This window comes from Chrysochloris asiatica, unplaced genomic scaffold (genome assembly GCF_000296735.1).
Source record: "Chrysochloris asiatica unplaced genomic scaffold, ChrAsi1.0 scaffold00034, whole genome shotgun sequence".
Taxonomy (NCBI): Eukaryota; Metazoa; Chordata; class Mammalia; order Afrosoricida; family Chrysochloridae; genus Chrysochloris; species Chrysochloris asiatica.
In genome coordinates, this window is record NW_006408552.1 from 14,698,111 (window position 1) to 14,711,784 (window position 13,674).

At 44.8% G+C, this 13,674-nt stretch overlaps 1 protein-coding gene across 4 annotated transcripts in view; it reads left to right on the top strand.

The window, feature by feature from the left end:
- RNF216 (ring finger protein 216) overlaps positions 1-13,674 on the top strand; it is a 156,731-nt gene that overhangs the window by 107,837 nt on the left and 35,220 nt on the right. The gene's annotated exons all lie outside the window — the stretch shown is intronic.

A 13,674-nucleotide genomic window follows, 5' to 3' on the forward strand; every position in this document is an offset into this window, starting at 1 on the left:
TGATTTACTTGTGGAGTGTCTGTCACCAGACCCTAGTCAAAGTCAAGATAAACTATGTCCGGAGGACCTACTTCTACACTCTGGCCAAGAAAAGAAGAGTGGTCTTCTTAGAAATGCATGAAAGGAATCTGGGCTGTTTCCAGGGAGGGGAGAGTTTGTTCTGCTCTTAGTGAACTGAAAGAGGAATGCGGGGTCAAGCCCCGGGCTCCCCTGGAGCAGTGCTCTAAGGGTTTTCACCATGGAACCAAAGGGTTCCAAGAGACCTGTTCAAGTGCAAGTTCCAGCCCCCGTCCACCCACCCACAGAGAGAGAGAGAGAGAAAGAAAGACAATACAGGAGAAAAACCAGCATGCTCACTCAGTCACAGCCAGGCAGATGCTCTGTTCAGCCCTCCTTCCCTTACAAGGAGGCCTAGCTGTCATGAGGCAGGGGATAGAATCTGATCACCTCATGACCACTTTTCACAGCTGCAAGCCTGGACAAGCCCTTCGATACCTGAGCAGGTCGGATCTGGCAGGGCCAGTTCCCTCTTGCTTCCAGATCCCCTTACAGAACCAGGTCTCCCACCTTTCTGTAGACTAGGAAGGAGGTGGTGGCACCACACCTCCCATGTGACTTTGCAGTCATGCTTCCAGGCTCTCCGAACCTTGTTTCTCTACCACAATAAATACACAAGCTTTCTTGTGATCTCTAGAGGGAAGAATGTGTCTTCTCTCCAAGCCTCTGTCAACTAACATCATCACATGTGTAGATGCAGAATCTGGGCTTGTGTTATAAGAGGCGTGTCTTGGGCTTTTCCTGTGCCCCATCATTCTTAGAATATGATGACAATGGAGGATGAAGCCAAATGGGTGTGCTACTAGGCCAGCAGTCCCAGTAAGCCCTAGGTCTACCACCAAGGTTTGTGTTTATTTTTAACAGTTTGAAATGTTATTTTATTAGATCTACCCCTTTCTCTAGTACATGGCTCTCTCTCTGCTGTGCCTCCTGATGGCACATGCCTTGGGCACTGCTCAAGCAAACTTGCTGGTGCAACCAGAGATGTGACCTCCTTCAATTCTTGTAAGGATGGAGCCCAGAATCTACCGCTGAAGGAAGCTGCTCCTGCCCTCTCTCAGAACCCTGGGAGTTGTGAATGAATGACTCTAAAATCAATGAATTGTCAGCATCTTTGTGACTTTATATAAGAATTGTACACAGTGCTCAAGTACACAGCTGCTGTAACCAAAAGGCTGGCAGTTTGAACTCAACCAGCTGCTTTGCAGGAGAAAGATGAGGCTGTGTGCTTATATAAAAATGGCAGCCTAGGAAACTCAATGGTGCAGTTCTACTGTGTCACATGGGGTCACTGTGCATCTAAATTAACAAATAACACACAACAAGAAAGCCAAACCAACGTACGTGTGTGTGTGTGTGTGTGTGTGTGAGTGAGTGAGTGAGACACCATAATAATAGTTTTACCGAACAAATACCACACAGAATGCTACACTTCTAGTGTTATCTTTTCTGTCCTATCCCCACTAGACATATCTACAAAATTGATCTCACAATCTGCCAATGGGCTTCAGTCCATCTTGACACTTTATTGAGCATCTGCCATCAGGCCTGCCTGTGCCCTACAGCATTCTTGAGGTGGGAGGGCCCCAAGGTAGAGGCATGAGAAGTCTCCCAGACAAAAGATTCCAGCAGATAACAGAGGCTACCTCATTCAGAAACTATATAGACAAGAGTCCTGTATCTGTTACTTAGGATGCAAGTCAAAGCCCTTATTGGGACCTGTCAGGCTCCCTAGGACCTCACCCAGCCTTCTTTAGACTTTTTCCGCAGCTTCTTGCATCTCTCCTCCCCTTCTCCCCACCCCTACCCCCAGCCACCCACAGGCTCAGGGCCTTTGCACTTGCTATTCCCTTTTCCTGAATCCCTCCCCCCTCACCCCACACCCCCATTTCCCATCACAAAGGCTTACTTCCCCACCTTTCTGGAGTCTGTATAAATGCACCCTCTCTCAGAGTTCTTCCCTCGCCTGACCCTGTTTTTCATTGTGAGCTACTTCCCTCCTTCCACCCAAGCACTGCCTCTCTTCCTTTATTTATTTTTGTAGCACTTGTCATCATGTGTCATGCTGTGCATTTAATGTATGTCCCCACACCCCCAGTTTAACTCCTCTGAAAAACATGAGTTTTTGTTGGTGCACTGAGCACTTAGGAGTCCATTGTCTGGAGCTCAGATCTGTGTATTCAGAGTCTTATAGAGACGATATCTGGCAGCTCAGCATGGTCCTAGTGTGGCTGACATTGACTTGACATAAGGATCCTGCTCAGTGGGCTTTCTGGAGAAGCTTTCTTTGTGTTGGTTGCTGTTGTTAAGTGTCATATCAATCCTGTATAGGGCTTCCCAAGAGCAACTGTTATGTTTCCAGCTTTGGTCCTTGTGGTTAGCAGTCCAGTACCTATCTATAGCTCAGCTACTCTTAAGGGAATTGGTATTTTTGTTTGTAGTCATAATGATACAGGTAAAAAGTGAACTTTCATTTGTTCTGGAAAGAAGTGACACTGCACGTGATCTTAGATGCCCTGCTTTTCAGTATCTTAACTGACAAGTTGCAGCACATTCTCTCCACAGACAGGCCAGGGAAGGCCAGCCATTGTCTCAGTACCTTTGCCACTGTCTGCCTCTAGGGGGCAGCATTAGCACAGAAACCAGATTGGATGGCACCCATGTCAAGAGTGTTGCTGAATCCTGGTCTTTTGAAGGGAAAAGAAATGCTGACTGAGTTCTGACCTATTGGAGGAAGATAGAGATCTCTGTTTCCTGAGTCCGCTTCTGTGCCAGAAAGGTGTGCACAACTGTCTGAATCCTCGTTCTTCAGTGTATGGATGTAGGACCAACAAGAATGAAATCTTCTCTATAGAAGCTTTTCTCTGTACTAAGAATTGTGAAGGAATATCTAGATGGTGAAGCTAGGCACCCAACTACTGACCTAAAGTTTGACACTCCACCCAGAGGTGCCTCAAAACAAAGCCCTGGTAATTGTTTCTGAAAGGTCCCAACCTTGAAAACTCTATGGAGTGCTGTTCTACTCGGCACATGTAGGGCACCATGACTAACAACCACAAGGGGTTGTGGGCTCCTGAGTTAGCCAAATGAGTGGCCTGACCAGGCCCAGATCTTAACCCTGAATTTAGAAGTCTCAGGTTCTCCAGCCTCAGGCACCTTGAAAGATGAGATGTCGTCAGATCTGCCAAGATGTCATTAAAGAAATTAATGTGAAGATTGTACTTATCCATTGAGAAATCTGGGCTCAGGCAGGAAAAATTGTCCTGTCCCTGTGGGGTGCAAACAGAATGGGGAGAGGCCTGGTTGGGAGAGAATGGGGGGAAGGAAGAACCTGGGGCACATAGATTGTCAATCCCTTTCCTCTGAAAGCAGGGTTCTTACAGTGTCCCTTTTCACAGGGGCTGCTGTTTGTGGGGCTATTTTCATTGTGAATAAAGTGACCATTTCCACTGGTATTAATTCTCTAGGAGAAAATCAACAAGAAGCACTTTTTTTTTTTTTTTTTAATTTGAGAATTTAATGCCAATGGAGACACAAGAGTAAAAGATCAGGAGGAAGGAAACATGGAAACCTTCTCTTCCTTCGTCATCTTCAGTTAGGCTGGCCGCATCAATGTGCCAATACTGTCTTCTTCCTCTGAGAGCTTTTTCAGGAGTTGATTGACCTTGACGTCATCAAATTCTAAAAACAGAAATTCAGATTCCTGTCCGTTTTTCCCTAATTCCAGCTCCGCTATGGCATGGCAACAGGCCTGTGTATTTGAGCAGAGTGCCTTGATTGTGACTTCCCATCAACTCGAGTCGGGTAGCACCTTGTGGGAGAGGAATGTGCTTGGTGCTGCTAGCTTCTGCTCTAGTTATTCCTAAATTTAGCCCCTTGTATGGGGCTAGAAATCAAATTGACTACATCTGTGGAAAGAGACGATGGAAAAGCTCCATATCATCAGTGAAAACAAGGCCAGGGGCAGACTGTGGAACAAACCATCAATTACTCCTATGCAAATTCAAACTGAAGCTGAAGAAAATGAAAACAAGTCCACGAGAGCCAAAATATGACCTTGAATATATCCCACCTGAACTTAGAGCTCATCTGAAGAACAGATTTGATAAATTAAACACTAAAGACTGAAGACCAGAAGAGTTGTGGGATGACATCAAGAACATCATATGTGAAGAGAGCAAAAAATCATTAAGACAAGAAAGAAGGAAAAGGTCAAAATGGATGTCAGACTGTGAAATTTGCTCTCCAACGTAGAGATGCTAAAGCAAATGGAAGAAATGAGGAGGTCCAAGAACTGAACAGAAAATTCCAAAGATCAGCACAAGAAGATAAAGCCAAATAATATAATAAAATGTGCAAAGATTTGGAATCAGAAAACCAAAAAGAACACACGCAGCATTTCTCAAGCTGGGGGAACTGAAGAAAAAATCCAAGCCTCGACTTTCATTATTGAAAGATTCTCTGAGCAAATTATTGAATGATGCATAAAGCATCAAAAGAAGATGGAAGGAATACACAGAGTCACTGTACCAAAAGGAAATGGTTAATGTTCAACCGTTTCAAGAGGGTACCATATGATCAAGAGCCAAGGATACTCAGGGAGGAAGTCCACAGTACATTGAAGGAATTGGCAAAGAACAAGGCACCAGGAATTGATGGAATAAAAATGGAAATCTTTCAAGAAAGGCCGCACAGGAGGCACTCACTCATCTCTGCTAAGAAATTTGGAAGACAACTGTCTGACCAACAGATTGGAAGAGATCCGTATTTGTGCCCATTCCAAAGAGAGGTGACCCAACGGAATGTGGAAATCATCGGACAATCTCTTTGATATCTCAAGCGAGTAAAGTTTTGCAAAAGGTAATACAGAAATGGTTGCAGGCATGCATTGACAGAGAACTTCCAGAGGTTCAAGCCAGATTCAGAAGAGGCCGTGGAACGAGAGGATATCATTGCTGATGTCCGATGGATCTTGGCTGAAAGCAGAGAATATCAAAAAGATGTTTACCTGTGCTTTATTGACTATGCAAAGGCTTTCGATTGTGTGGATCATGACACGCTATGGACAACATTGTGAAGTATGAGTATTCCAGAACACTTAATTATACTCATGAGGAATCTGCACCTGGACCAAGAAGCAGTTGTTCGGACAGAACATGGGAACACTGAATGTTTTAAAATTAGGAAAGGTGTACGACAAGGTTGTATTCTTTCACCATGCTTATTCAACCTGTATGCTGAGCAAATAATACGAGAAGCTGGGTTCTATGAAGAAAAACGTGGCATCAGGATTGGAGGAAGACTCATTAACAACCTACGAAATGCAGACGATACAGCCTTGCTTGCTGAGAGTGAAGAGGACTTAAAACATTTACTGATGAAATCAAAGAGCACAGCCTACGGTATGGATTACATCTCAATCTCAAGAAAACAAAAATCCTCACCACTAGACCAATAAACAACATTCTTATCATCGGAGAAAAAACTTAAAGTTGTCAAGGACTTCATTCTTCTTGGATCAACTATCAACACTCACGGAAGCAGCATCAAGAGATCAGACGATGTATTGCATTAGGCACATCCACTGCACAGAAGCTTTTTAAAAGTGTTGAAGAGCAAAGATGTCAGCTTGAGGACTAAGTGCGCCTGACCCAAGCCATGCTATTTTCAATAACCTCATATGAATGCGAAAGCTGGACAGTGAATAAGGAAGACCATAGAAGAATTGATGTCTTCGAATTATGGTGTAGGAGGAGAATACCAGCAGTGCCATGGGCTGCCAAAAGAACTAGTAGTTCTGTTTTGGAAGAAGTGCAGCCCGAGTGCTCATTAGAGGCCAAAGTGGCCAAACTTCATCTCTCATACTTCGGACATATTGTCAGGAGGGACCAGTCGCTGAAGAAGGATATCATGTTTGGTAAGGTGGAGGGTCAGAGAAAAAGGAGAAGAGCCCCAATGAGATGGATTGGCCAAGTGGCAGCATCGATGGACTCAAGCGTGGCAATAGTAGTGAGGTTGGCTCAGGTTGGCAGTGTTTTGTTCTGCTGTGCATAGGGTCGCTATCGACTCGATGGCACCTAACAACAACAATAATGGTTTCACCACCCATCTGTCATGCTGGAAGTTCTGACACCAGTATTTCAAATACCAGAAGGGCCACCTACGGTGAACAAGTTTCAGCAGACTAAAAACACTTGGCCCATGAACACTGGGCTAATAAAAAACATCATGATAAACAGAGAAAAGACTAAAGTTGTCAAGGATTTTAATTTGCTTGGATCCAAAATCAATGACCATGGAAACCATAGTCAAGAATCCAAATAATGTGTTACATTGGTTAAATCTGCTGCAAAAGATCTCTTTAAAGTGTTTGAAAAGCAAAGAACTAAGGTGCACCTGATGTAAGCCATGGTGTTTTTGGATTTTTAACTTTTTATTGGGAATTTAGTGGAAGTTTACAGAGCAGATCATCAGTTTTACAGTCAACAAATCATATACTTCATTTCATCTTAATTGCAGTCCTCTCCATGTAACATCACTTACCTACTTCCTCCCTGTGTTTCTTGTTACCATTCCTCCTTCTTTCCCAACCCTTTTGAATTAGGTAAATTATTGCCCCTTTGACTTTGAACAGCTGACCATTCTGTGGTATGTGTACCTAAGTAGTGTTCTCCCCTACTCCACCCCTACATATTGACTATCTATTGCTTTGGCAGGGCTTCGTAAAGTTGCTGGGATTGAGAATGAATCAGGACCTGAGCAGGAGCTGTTTGCCAGAGAAGAGAGAACCCTTAAGGCCGAGAGTAGGCAAGAGGCCCGCTGCCCAACACAGGTGTTAGACCCAGAACTCTCTGTGGACAGCCCCAGCAGCTTTGCCTGATGTTTAGCAAGCCCTTCGTGTCCACACTACCTCCTCAGGCTCCTGACCTTCCTGCAGACTGTACATTCACTTACTTGTCTCATCTGCATATCTCCAGCCAGCTGGAGTGTCCCTGCTGAGTGGACAGGGACATGGTTTGTTTTCTGGTCCCCTGGTGAAGGCAGGGCCTAGTCACACACAGGATTTTAGGACATACTTATGGAATGGGGTGAGGGAGAGCAAGCGAGAAAGCTGGTCCCTCCCAGTGTCAACATTGAGAGCCCCTTTGAACAAAACTCTGATCCAGAGCAGTTGGAGCCGGTGGTGCTCTCAAGCAAGATAGTGAGCATATTACAGGCAAAATCTTTTATTGTGTCTTCTAGCCATATAGTTTGTAATATTTCTGCCCTGCTGGGTCTCAGTAAGAGAAGGATGACACAATTCAATTGCAGATTTTAGCAGAGTTCATTATAATTGTGAAAACTTGAAACTTCAGTATAGGTTTAAAATGAGCCATTTCAGAAGTAGGAGGGGTAAGTCTCAACAACCAAAAGAAAGTGTCCTTTGGACCTGGAGATCCCTGTACATTGAACTTCCGTGACCCAGGGACAAGTAAGTTGTAACAACAGAGGAGTGGCAGAGAAGCAGCAGCAGCAGAACCAAAAGCCAGAGCATGAGACAGAACCGTGGACTTACCAGCCTATAGAGCAAATAAAGTTGAATGGCTTTGGGCAGAACGTTTGCTTGTAGAGTGGAGTACCTCCTGGCACTTAAGTGGGGAAGCTAGGTTTGCTGACCCATGGAGCCTAGAGCCAGGTGCCTTCAGGCTGAGGTTTTTGGTGGAGAGTTGTGTCCTGTGGACAATTATCAAACAGTCTGTACTCACTCTGGCCTCTATGTCACATTTTGGTCATTCATGGTGTTTCATTTCATTTTTACAGTCTAGTGTCAGTGTCACTGGGAAACCAAAAAGCCTATATGACTGGCTTGATTGCAAGACTAGCTCTACTGAGGTTGTCTGGACCTGCACCTCAGTGTCTCTGAGGTCCTGGCCCCTTTGAGGAATTGAGTATGTACCCCAGGTATCTGCAATAAAGTTAAAGTACTGGCAAGTCATTGGTTGTTTGATTCTGGTGTGGAAAGCTTATAGGGAGCCTGTCTGTTTATTCGGGTGAGGGAAATCTAAAAATACACTTCCTTTTTGTTAAACTCCAGCCAGCATGCAACTGGCTGAAAGTGGCAGGAACTGTGACTTCCTCAAGGATCTGTGATCTGAGATGACTGTGATTAGCAGGTTCCTCTTGATTCTCTCAGGAACCCTGCCTCTCAGCGGGCATTCTCAGCTCTCCAGGAAGCATGTGACTGCAGCATCCAGCCCAGCTGCAGCTGGAGGTACAGGGTCCAGCTGAACCCTTCATCTGGACTTCCTTAGACAACTTGGCCATTGTAACCTTTGGGCTTGGCTCATTGCCTCACACCCTTGGCTTTTCCCAGCAACAATAGCCCATTCTTGCCAGCAGGCACCGTGCTGACGTGTAGGATGAGTCCATGGAGAAAGCAGCCACACCTTCACAGCTCTCCAATCTTGACCAAATGATTGTACCTCTCTCAGCCTCTGGTTTCTTGTCTATTAAAAATAAAAATAATAAAAAAACAAAAGTGGAGACAATAATCTGAAACCCTCTTGTAGGCTTGCTGTGAAGGTGGAAGGAAACAGGTACATCAAACACCCCAACCAGGAACACCAGGCCTGATTGTTGTCCTTTGGTCTCAAGGAAGACAGACCCTACAGGTCTCTCCCTCATGCCAGTGCTGGGGCCCAACAGGAAAGTCTTCTCAGAGCCAGATTACTTTAAAATAGTAATCATTCAGTCCCTGTCTTACGCCAAACAGAACCACATGGTCCTGTTCTTAAGATACACAGGTTGCGGTTTCCTTTGTCACTGGTGGCCCTTAGCCCTGTGAGCACACTGTTATGCCCAGATTGATCAGGGAATTAGATAGTGGCCTCTTTTGTGGAAAGCTTTTGAGGAAGTTTGCAAGAATCCTTCAGGGTTTGCTCCATAGAAGTTATTTACTTGGCTTAGTTAAGTGAGTAGGGGTTGCTGCAAGTTCTTGCCCCTTGACAGCCTTCCCTTCTCTGGAAGCAACCAGAAGTATCTTTGTAAAATGGGAATCAAATCATCAAGCATCCCATGCACCCACCCCCTCCAGACCTCCCATTGGCTTTCATTGTACTGAAGATAAAATCCTGACTCCTGCCGACATTAATTTACCTTCCTATCCTTCCCCCTGGGCTCCAGCTATACCAGCTTCCTGCTGTCTAAAATACCCTTCCCCCCAAACCTGCTGAATCTCCTTTCTGTCTGCTGTAACACACTCCTAGCAGCCTGTGCTCTTCTTCTCTAATGTTCCTTCATGACTGTAGTTGTCTTATTTGTTTGTTTAGTATTTATGCTCGACACTGAACATAAGCTCCAAGAAGGTAGAAACTGTCTGAATTATTTGCTGCCGCATCCCCAGCATCTCATATAGTGCTTGACAGATGACAGAAAGCAATAGTGGGAGAGCAAACGGGTGAGTGAGTCAACAAATAAGCCAGGCTAAAATTAACATAGACACCCCATTCTCCCCTCCGCCTTCTGCTTCTCTTCAGAGTTGATGTTTCCACCAGTCACGCCAGGGCCCATGCCAGAAACCTAGAAACTACTCCTGGCTTCTCTCACCCTCTTCCCGGCTATTTCTACCAAAGAAACATCTCTCTACCTTCCTCCTGCCTGGGTGTTGCTCTTTCATACATGATTCCATTCGCTTCCTGACTGTCTGCTGCCACTAGTCTCTGTCCCTTCCCCTCCATCCAGGTGTCCTGAAGTGCAGATAGACCACTGCCCTGTGCACCCCTATCTGACTTCCCAGTCTCTAGGGTTTGCTCTCCATGTTGAGAAGATTGTGTTGAACAGAAGCCCCCCCCCCCATAGATACATTTAGTAATAGATTATGTATAAAGTACTGCTGTTCCACATACAGCAGATAAAAAATGTCAGTGGATAAGATGAAATAAATGGTATTTCAAAGTAATTGTAGTTGACGACATCAAGACCCTTTGTACTCATTAATGTGTTTGTATGTTGACTGTTTTGATATTGAGACATATTGTTTGTGGGTCCAGTGCTCAGTGTTAATTACGACGACTGCTGTGGGTGAGAAAGGCACTACATAGAGCTGTAGTTCCAGGAGGAAGAGGTGACACAACTGTTACTGTTCAGGATACCGGTTCTAGTAGATCCTGTGAAGATGGCAACTTCTCAGCATTATCTGACTTTCTACTCCCTATCTTTGCTCTCTCTCTGGTGTGTGTACACACATTATTACACTTAACTCTGCTCTTCTCACAGTTCAGTCTTAATTTGCTCACATACTGATTTTCCTTGTTGGATGGAGCTTTTCAAGAGTAAGAACTAAGCTTTATTTGAGGTCCACCTCCTTGGATAAGGAAACATTAGTATTCTGAGATTGCCTTCATGAACGGAAGGAAAGCCCTCTGGTCCTATCCAAGCCCTACATTGATTTATGGAGTCTCAAGAGGTTACATAACATCTGCTTCCCCTTCTTAAAATCAGTGTCTTTGTGGACTTTCTGGCTTGTGTCCATATGTCATTAGGGATGGGGAGGATTAGCAACTCTGACAACAGCCAGGTGGGCCATAGTGTTGGCTAATGTTAGTGAGCAGTTAGGTACCCACCCCTCACCACTAAACTTCAGGTCTGGGTTTCCAGCCTTGGTGTTTTTTTCAGGGGGAGGGAGGTTATTGTTGCTTTTAAGGCCTACATTGTCCTAGCTAGTATCTCAGAGGCTGGATTTTACATCCCCTTGCTCTGTATCAATGCCAGCACCTTTCTCCCCCAGAGAGTTGATTTAGATGTTTACTTGGAGAAACCACTCAGAAATAAGTTGTTTCTGTTGCATCCAGCTTCTGAGAGGAGAGTGGAAGTCAAGTCAATAATGTCCAGGGTGCCAGGGGCCGAGCAATGTCAGAATACGCAGGTTCTGGTGACCAGGCCTTCAGACTGTCTTCTCCAGGTATTTGTCCTGCCAACAGTTACTGTACCCTCTTAGACCTGGAAGGAAATCCTGCTTGCCTGCATGTGTGATGACTTTTTGAGGACACTGTCTATATGAAGAAACAGAGTTTAGCTTTATGTTTTGTCTGTAAAACATCCTATCAGCATCAGAAAATGGGTGAAGGGAAACTGGAGAATTGGGCATCTCAGTTTTGTTGCAAAGTGCACATTTATGTGAACAGTCACACCTTGATGTGCTTGAGACTTAAGGAACAGCCTAAAACTTCTCCAGACTTTAACCCCCCATGATGTCAGCAAGAGCACTGATGGACTGCCACTCTGAGTCTGGCACCAGTGGACAGCTCATTCCTTGTCTAGAAAGAAGGCACTGCCGTCATTTTTACACTTTAGACAATGGTGAATCCATCTGTTTCCTCCCAACTGGACATGCATGCAGGTAGTGGTAACCCAGGCCTTGGATTCAATTGGAGAGGCAGGCTGTTTGTGTCCTTCTCAGTGTGAAGTTACTTGACAGCATGTCCTGCAAACTTTGTCACAACTTCACTTTGAGGAATGCCATTGTCTTCGTGGTAAATCAACATACAAGAGCATTTCCTCAGCTTTGCATTGTTGGGTTTAGGACAAAGCCTAGCCATCCTGAAGAGGAGAGCCCCTCTGGTCAGTGTTGAGAAGATCAAGTTCTATCTCCAGAAAATTCCCCATCTGCCCAGCCTGGACTTGCTTGCTTTATTTAATTGTGGGTTTCAGCGTCTAGCTACATGGTCTCTTTAAAAGACGTTTTGGTTTCCTCTGGGGCTCTGGGGCCCTTCTTTGAAGAAAGCTCTGACTGTAAAGCCACCATGACACTGAAAATGAGCAGCGGCTTCATAGTGATGCCTCACAACCTAGCACCAGCCTGGACAGGTTATTGTACTCTCATGGTGTCCCAGGTCTCATCTAGAGAACGGATTTCTTCCCTTGTGAAGAACCAAAACCAAAAACCCACTGCCATTGAAATCTATTCTGACTCAGCGACCTATAGGACCGAGAACTCCACCTTAGAGCTTCTGAGACTGTAAATCTTTATGAGAGCAGACACTCTCATCTTTCTCCAGCCAAGTAGCTGGTGCGTTTAAATCACCAACCTTTCAGTTAGTGCTGAGCACTTAACCCATTGCACAGCCAGGGCTCCTTTTGTGATGATGAGTTTCATGAATTAATAACTGACTTGGCAGGAATGCTGCAAAGCATGAAATGAATGCCGCATTTTGTTTGCAGCTGCTCTTCCTGGGGGTGGCTAAGGTATTGTTGTGCCGGTTAGGATCCAAATACCAGCTCATTTACTCTCCAGCTGTTGTTTATCCTCCAGTTTCCCGGAATAGACGGTCCAAGGTGTTTTAAACACTGGTTTTGTGCTGCTCTGCATTTGGGTGGGTGAGAGTTAAGTACACTGCTCACTAACAGGGCTGTAGATAGTAGACAGAAGAACATGCATGTCTACCAGAAGCAACATCATTTAAATATAGTAGCTCAGCTCAGCAACTCTCTAACCCACCCAATGATCAAAGCTTTTTTTATAGTCCTGGTGTGGCGCTGTGGGCTAATGCGTCAGACTGCAGAGTCCTTTGAACTGCAAGGTCGGTGGCTCAAGCTCACCAGCTGCTCCTTGGAAACCCTATGCAGGGTCACTGTGGGTCGGAATCGACTCTATGGCACCTAACAACACCACCACCAAAGGGCTGTTTCATTTTCATTTCCTTGAGAAGCCTATTTCATTTTCACTCTTTTTAAATTTTACTTATTTTTGTATTAGGTAGCACATTTGTATCCTATAAAATTTAGAACATACATTGAAAAGTCTCATATCCCTGCTTTTTGGCCACCCCAGTTCAGTCAATATTACCAATTGTGTGGGTATCTTCTAAAGTATATTTTATACATGATTATATTCTTACATACACACACACACAGATTTATATAGATGTGGTCACATACTACTCTTATTTAAATGGAGCATTCAGAAACAAAAAATTACTGTCTTCATTTTATAAACAACTGTAGAATATTTCAGTGTGTGGATATTCAGTGCATCCTCTCAAATGTGAGAATACAGCTGTAGAGAAATATCTAGAAGTGAAATGAAGATACTACCCAGCACATCTGGTAATGACAGTTTTGCCTGAACTTTTCCTGAGTGCCAGACGTTTCCACCCAACTTCCTGCCTGGTAGCTCCTCTGGGTGTTGTATCTCTGTTATCAGCATTGCCAGTCAAGTCATGATCTGAGCATCTGCCCTCCTTTCCCATTGCCCCCATCTCCCCCATTGTCAAAAACCAGAAAGCTAGTCTTCATCCTGGACACTTCCCTTCCGCACACTCAGACAGCCGAGCCACCCCTAAGCTTGCTGGTTTCACTTCCTAGATATCTCTCAAATCATCTTCATTTGCTCATAACTCCCTTGTCTGAGCTCCTGCATCTCTCCCAGAGGACTGTGAGGGTCTCCTAACTGCCTTTGACACTTTCACCCATCTGTTTTCCTCATAGTACAAGCTCATACAATCACAAGTCTGATTCTGTCACTTTCATTTTCAAACCTGTCACTCTGAGGACAAAGGTCAGACTGATGATTAGCCCACCCCGGGCCCTGTGTGGACTGTGGTAGCCCTGGAACTAGGACCACTCACTGTCCCTCAGTCT